Source organism: Sorex fumeus, unplaced genomic scaffold, assembly GCF_029834395.1.
Source record: "Sorex fumeus unplaced genomic scaffold, SorFum_2.1 ptg000111l, whole genome shotgun sequence".
Taxonomy (NCBI): Eukaryota; Metazoa; Chordata; class Mammalia; order Eulipotyphla; family Soricidae; genus Sorex; species Sorex fumeus.
The window spans coordinates 6015183-6023056 of NW_026606168.1; the positions used below are offsets into that span (position 1 = coordinate 6015183).

General features: G+C 37.1%; 1 pseudogene; it reads right to left on the reverse strand.

The window, feature by feature from the left end:
• Nucleotides 1-5533: 5533 nt before the first annotated feature.
• LOC130043111 (cyclin-dependent kinases regulatory subunit 2-like) lies at nucleotides 5534-5770 on the reverse strand (annotated as a pseudogene).
• Nucleotides 5771-7874: the final 2104 nt, after the last annotated feature.

Genomic DNA, 7874 nt, shown 5'->3' on the forward strand with positions numbered 1-7874 from the left:
AGAGAGGTCCTTTAGTTTAATAGCACCTACTGAGGCTCATGGCCTCTTTCAATCTTCATCCCCACATGGTGGGGATTTGCGTTGTTTCTTCATGTTAGGGAACTGAGATGTTGCACTAGATTCCTTGGGCCACGCCCACTTCTGCAGAAGCCACGCTCCATGGGAACCTGGTGTGTGAGGGGGTATACTAGCTGGGAGGGGAAGAAGATTGGTACAGCATTGGGGATGAAGAGGAGGAGGGTCAGGGCTGCTTTTGTCGCAGGGTCCTAGAGGACGCCTGAGGTGCTTGCACAGCGAAAGCCAAGTCCCGGGTTTGAATATTGGCGGTTTAACTGACCTGGGAGGGGAGAAGACCTGTACAGAGTTGGGGACAAAGAGGAAGAGGCTCAGGACGCTTTTGTCCCAGGGTCCTATAGGACGCCTGGGGCGCTTGCACAGCAAAAGCCAAGTCTCCCTGGTTCCTTTTGGATATTAATTAAATATATATTCATGGGATAAACTTAATTCATACTTTAGAATATTTTTATATTTGTAAGATTTGATTTTTTAAATTTTCCATACACACATTACATATAAAATTCTTTGTTAGAGTGATATTTTCCATATCTTATCATTTATCTGATATCAATACAACTTTTTTATATACCGGCCTCATTGATCCCATAACCTGTCTGCCCCAAGCATTGCCAGTGTTGGCCCTTGGTGATTCTCTATAGTGCATCCAGGGTACCTTTAGGGTGTTCCTATTTTCCCATACACCTGAGAAGCGTCACATCCTTCCACCCCAGCATTTAACATCTAGTATGGTGGCTGAATACTGCTAGGAATTGGCCCATGAACATTCCTTTTGAGGCCTCTCCAAGATAATAGCTCTCTAGCACTGTCCTCTCGTTGTTCATCGATTTGCTCAAGCGGGCACCAGTAACGTCTCCATTGTGAGACTCGTTGTTACTGTTTTTGACATATCGAATACATCACGGGTAGCTTGCCAGGCTTTGTCGTGTGGGCAGAATAATAATAATGAAGTAAAAATCATAATAATCTCTACTACAGTGATGCCATACTAGATGATGATGATGATGATGATGATGATGATGATGATGATGATATAGATAAATTTAACTTTGGGAAAAGATTTTTGGGAAAGCCATTATCCCTTTCTGATGGGAATATAAAATGATATAAACATGGTAGAAATACTTGGACAGTTTCTTAAAAGCTTGTTATAAAACTCCCATGAAATCCAGACACCTTAGAAAATTTAGTAACATATCTGAAAAAAAAAGAATACATATAAGTAGAAACTTGCTTGAGAATATTCACAGCTTTATTTCTTATAGCCAAGTGTTAGGAGTGAAAGAAATATTTATCAATTAGTGAATGTATAGACATGATATGACAAATCCATTCAGTGAAACACTATTTACTCAGTTACAAAAATGTTGACCTACCAATACAAGCTACAACCTGAGTGAAACCCAGTAAGTTAATGTAGGAGATGTATGTGTAAAAGGCTATATATGGTGTGATTTAATTTGTTCTATTTTATTTAATTTATTTCCACCTTTAAAAAAATAAAATTTCATAAAGCAGATTATTTAAGAAAATAAAATTTCATAAAGCAGGGAAGCACTAATTAACTGAATTAAGGATGGGAACAGGATTTGCCCACAAATGGACTAAAGGAAATAGTAGATGAGGGGAATATTTTTTAAAAATCTGTTTTTAATTATTATTGTGAAAGATCAGTTTATTAAAAATAATGTAAACATATAGTCTTAAAATCCATTACAATTTCAAGAAAATAATATTGAAGTTTTAGGGACCTTAATAGAGCTACAAAAGGGGTTATATAATGAATATTTTTAAAAGAATTGGATAAATTTGGATTGCAGAATTAATGAATGCATATCTCTTTTATTCTAAATCATAGGTTAAAAATGTGAAGTAACAACCAGGACTTAACTCATTATATACCTTGCACCATGAATGTTTTCCTCCATCTCTCATTCATATTTGATCCTACTCCTTCATGAGTCATAATCTCTAAGTTCCTCTTGAACTCACTGATCAGGTGATTGCTCTTTTAGCTTCTATATTTATTTTCTTCTAACCGTGTTCATTCTCTACTTAGTACTAAAATGAAATTTTTATGCGACTTATCTCTTCCTTCTAAGAGCATTGTGAGCAAGAAATAAACCTTACTTGTTGTTCATGTTTTCAACAAGCCCTAGTGCCATAACTGTCATGTAGAAGAAGCTTTAACCAATATTTACAGAATTGATTACCATATTTATATAAGTTATTATGTCATAAAAATCTACAAAGTCATCATCCTTACCAATAATTACTTTTTTAGGCCAGTAGCTTGTGGCAGTTGGTAAGAAATTGCCCACCTGTTTTTGATTCATTCTCTGTTACAGATAACAGCAAGAAACTTTTCCTTTATGGAAGCATAAATCTTCTTTTTCCTACTTCCTTTAAGAGACTCTTACCTCCATCCTAATTATGAGCTTAAAGAAGCTCAGCTACCTCTGTGGCATCTCCAAACCTCCTTGGCTCTCCTTTGTAAATGCTTCATTCATTCATTCATTCATTCATTTATAGAACTTTATTTTGTGTACTATACACATAATGCTGTGTGAGATCTCTTGGAATATATTAACGTACAAAACATAACTGTCAGCATGTGTCTATAGGTTATCTTCTCAGTGTCCTTAAGAGGAGAAACGTCCTGAAGTAGGAATGAGGGAGAAGGCTGAGGTATTTGTTTTCCAGTTTCATCATGGTGTGCAACTGTGGGAACTTAGGCAATTACTTAAATTCTAAGTCTCTGTTTCTTCATTTGCGATATGATAAAAATGCAGAATATTAATGTAGATCCTCAATCCCTTATCTGAAATTTCAAATTCCTGAAATCTCTTAAAATGGAAACTTTTTTTTAGTAATTCATTTGATGTCAAATCCTGACCTGATCTGAACTTGGTTGGCTGCGAAGCCTTACTTGAACTGATGTGAGGTTATTTATAGTATTCATTTAATCCCACTTAATGAGAATATTCATACTTTTTGCTGAAAAAATACAAATGTGTTTGATTGCAGGATGTTATCCCAGATGCTATTGGGAATGTTTTGTAATGTGATACATGCACTCTATCTCCTTTCTAAAATCTGAATAATTCTGAATCTTGGAGAGATGTAACCAAAAGAATTTTGGATAAAGGATTAAGGACCCATTCCTAATTCTCTGGGTGTATTTTTAGAGAGGGGCTGGGGTAGGCAATTAAATGAGATCACAAATATATGATTTATGTACATCATCTCTGTAAATGCCACCACTGTAAATTGCATAAAGGTGCCATTGGAAATGAAAACTATATTTTATTCAATACAAAGCTGGAAGTCATCAGAATGTATTTTTATTCATCCTATCATTTCTCTCAGAGAGCCTCTATCCTTCAATTTTAGGTTTTTCTCTCTTGTCTATCAGTCCTTCCCCTATCCATATTTTTTTCCTAGTTTCCAACTAAATTATAAAAGTTTAAATATACATCAAATATCTCAAAACACCAAATAAATACTCAGATAGTATAATAGAAGGAGTGGTTCATTATACCAGGCTTCCAACTTTCATGGTCACTTCCATAGCATGTCAATGACCTTGAGTTGTCATATAATCTCAAAGAGTCGGAGTTTCTTCACATCAAAATTGAGATCATGTCTGACACCTGACAGAGGCAGATGGCTTGCTGAGGTAACCTCTTTCAGCTCTAAGATCTGTAGGTTGTAGGTCAATGAGAGATAGGGAACATTCTCTATGATTTTAAAAAGGAGTATTAGTAATACTGTGTGTGATCTGCTATCCTCCTGATGTTTTAACTCAGGCCACACTAAGATATTCTCCTTTACCTACAGAAATGGAAAGACTAGAGTCAGAATATGGAGAAAGAGAAACAGTAAAGAGGAAGGCCAACCAGAGTGGATGTTTGATCACTTTACATGTTACTGAATGGGAAATTGTATACAAAGCAAGGGTTTGTAAGTCCAAGACAGGGTTCCACGTGTGGAAGGGGAAAGGAGTATGACCCTAAGACTTTTTGAGTCCAAAGGCAGAGAATGAATCCAAACTCACAGAAGTATTCCATGGGATTCTTGGACAGGTCATCTGGCTTTAAAGCTATCTTGTGAGAATTTGTACATGATAGAAACAATGGCATAGTCTGAGCTGAGCTTCTTAAAACTGTGTCTGTGGGGCCTGAAAGTTTGTACATGGTTAAGATGCTTGTCTTGCACACAATCAACTCTGATTTGATTCTGGCACCGCCTATGGTCCTCCAATCCCCATCAGGAATGATCCCTAAGTACAGAGTTAGTAGTAGCCCTGAATATTGTTGGACTGTTCCCCACTCCCCCAAGTACAAAAGACACATTGTGTCTGTAAATAATTCATTGCATCTCCCCATGCCCCCACACCGCCTGCTTATATTCTCACATTTGGAATGTGAAGGTGATAGTACCTGGAGAGCGCTTCATATAGCACCTATGACAGGGTAAAGTCTGGTCAAGACTTATGGGTCAGTCCTGACAAAAGTTATGAGTTCTGAGGGAATAGAGGTATGTTTATTTTCTGTTTGGAAAAAATAAGATGATGTATAAGAAAAAAGTAAAAGAATTGACCACTTTTCTTTTTTCTCTTTTGAATGAGGTGTGGTCTGGAGTGGTAGCACAGCGGGTAGGGCGTTTGCCTTGCACGTTGCATGACCGACCCGAGTTCGATTCCTTCACCCCTCTCGGAGAGCCTGGCAAGCTACCGAGAGTATCTCGCCCTCACGGCAGAGCCTGGCAAGCTACCCGTGATGTACTCGATATGCCAAACACAGTAATAACAAGTCTCACGAAGGAGACGTTACTGGGCCCACTCGAGCAAATCGATGAACAACGGGAGGATCGTGACCGTGAATGAGGTGTGAAAATATAGTTTCCTTTTGCTCTCAAACTTAAGATCGTTATTACAAGCTGAAACTACTTACTGTCTGGAACATTCTGCCACCAGTATTTAGAGTGGATGTGAAGTGGTATAGAAGAAATTGCTAATAAAAAGACAAGCAACTGAGAAATCTGTAGATTCTGAACAGGTGCTACACAGAAGGGAGAAAAAATCCACATGGACAAACTCTTATGAAAAATTCTAGACTTTCACTAGAGAAAAATCCTAATTAAAACAATAATGTGATATCACTTAGCTAACATAACATTTTAAGGGATAAATGCAACATACAAACTTTATTTAACAAAAGTAACAAGTAAAGTCAAACACTTTATTAAGAGAAAAACTAGAAGAAATTGTCTTTAAACATCTTATCTTAACATATTGCAGTTTCATTTAACTGAGCTCTGTTGCCGTGAAGAATACAGCTCATGCACAGGTCTGATGAACAATTTGTGCATTTTTCAAGTACTCACTGAATGCTACCTTATGTACACATATGCATTAAACCTGAAAAAAGATTTAATTGACGTCTCCAGATATACTTCATTTTTGTTGATCTTCTGGGAGGGGTTGTCTAAAGAGAAGAGCGGCTCTGGCTCTGTGAACCATGTAATGGACCTAGCCTATACTCTGCTGTTCACCAAGTCTTCTCCATTTCTCTTCAGATATCAAATGAGTTTTAGGCACTAGTTTGAAGAGTTCTCTGGGTAACATAACATGCCCATACTCGTAGTGCTTGTCGAAGTACTTGTCTGAGTAGTAAATCTGCTTGTGGGCCATCCCTGTGGCGCTCGAAGGCAGAGTAGGAGCGATCGGGCACGCATCTTCCTCAGGGCGAAGCAACAATTCGACTGCCGCTAACATTAGATTTCTCAAAATTTAAGAACAGACCAATTCCAATTTAGAGGTGAATATAGATAATCTTTGTATGCTGCTGGTAATAATGCAGCTTGGATCTCCAAAAGGCAGTATCTAATAAGAAAACTGTGGTTATACCATGTAAACAAACATTGTCTCCTCTAGAGAAACTATTTTCATTTGAGCTGTGTTCATTTTTATAGCATTAGTTCTAACAGTAACAGGGGGAAAAAAACACCCAAATGTGCATGGATAGGAGAACTGAATTATAATATAATTTAGTCATCCATTGAGAATGATTTAAAATTTAGTGACCATGCTAGTTTGACATGGAATAAAATAAATGTATAAATTAATATTTGAAAAATAATCTGGCATTTCATTTAGAAATAAAAGAAGGATCTGACTTAAATTGCACTAATTATAAATGTTTTATTAAGGGAGAAGGGAAGAATGAGAATGGAGAAAAAACATAAGGGTATTCTTTATCTGTTATTTTATATCTAATGATTGCATCTTAAGTAAGACAAAAATGCTTATTTGATTCAGGTGATAAGAACGGAAATATTTGTTGAGTGTCTTCACAAATTATGTGTATATCTGAGGGTTTTTTACCCTGTAAAGCTCTCAACTAAAATCAAATGTACTGGCGCTGTCTTTGGAGCAAGTTGCTTTATCATCAGAATTAGTGCATCTACTTCCTCGACTTCAGACTCTTGTAGAGTTGGTGAGATAAGTAGGCAACCATGTCTTTTATACTGAAGAGCAGTATGATTCCTGATTATGAATGTTTCTATCAACATAAATAATTCTAATAGACTCCAATAAAGTACAGAACTTCTATGGTACTCTATGAACCCCTTCAGAGATCTTCAGAGAACCCTGTTGTCTCCAAGGAGCCAGGATCTCAGATATGACTCATTTCAGTGTTAAATGCTTTCATTTACCAGTTTTCACTTTAATAGCTTCATTTTCAAATAGTATGTGAAAATGTGAGATATTTTAATCAAAGTTAATCCAATTGTGATTCTGCCCTCCAACCCACTTGACTGATGAGAAATTCAGTTTCCATTCAGTTTCTATGTTACTATTGACTCTCTGTTTACCATTATCTACATCCCATAGAATCATGCAACATTCTAGAATTCTTACAGAACACTTCTGAGAATTCTCTAGCCTTCAGTGTTATGGCAGTTGCTGCTATGCACCACGAGTTAGTATAAACTCTGCTGTGTTTCCCTGAGTCATGAGTGACTGAAAGCAAAGGACACTTTTATCAGTTGCTTGAATTCTAGCCATCTGGAGAGACCACAGAGTGACTTCCTCAAATAACCAAATTTCCTCCTTACAAGGTTCAAGCAAGGGTCCTCGATATATGAGAGAACTTCCCACCCCAAAACAGCCCCCTACTATCTTTGGAAATTCATTAGGATCAGCTCTTCACACTTTTATAGGAACACAAACTTGGCTACCCTCTTAGGATAAAGGGGAATGCAATTGGTGACATGCACACATACACAAATTAATAATTTAATAAATTATCCTACTGTGGATGTTTTACAGAATTAAAAATTGTCCTACTTTGAACAATAATCAGTTCTTTGGTTTATTTCCTCCCATCCCTCCTCTCTCTCTGTCTCACTATCCTTTTTACTTTCCCTTCCAATTTCCTTTCCCCACTTCCTCCACTCCTGCCCATTCCTCTTTATAACATCAAAAAATTTCAGAGTTCTTTTCTGCTCAATAACAGGTTTCCTCTCAACTTTCCAAGCTGTTTTTGATTAAGAAAATGTAGAACACCTGTCAATTCATAAAGGTTCTATGACAATTCTTTGCTGCAGGCCTTACCCCTGCGCAGGTGACCAAGAAGCCCATAACTTTGATGTAATATTCAACGGAGGTGATGTGTGCAGTCCAGAGGGTTTCCTGACAGGGTTAAAAGGAGTATTCAGGCTGCAGCTCAAACTGTGACCTATGACCAGATCACACTGCTTCTGGTGACCTCTACAATAAGAAGTTTCTTAAA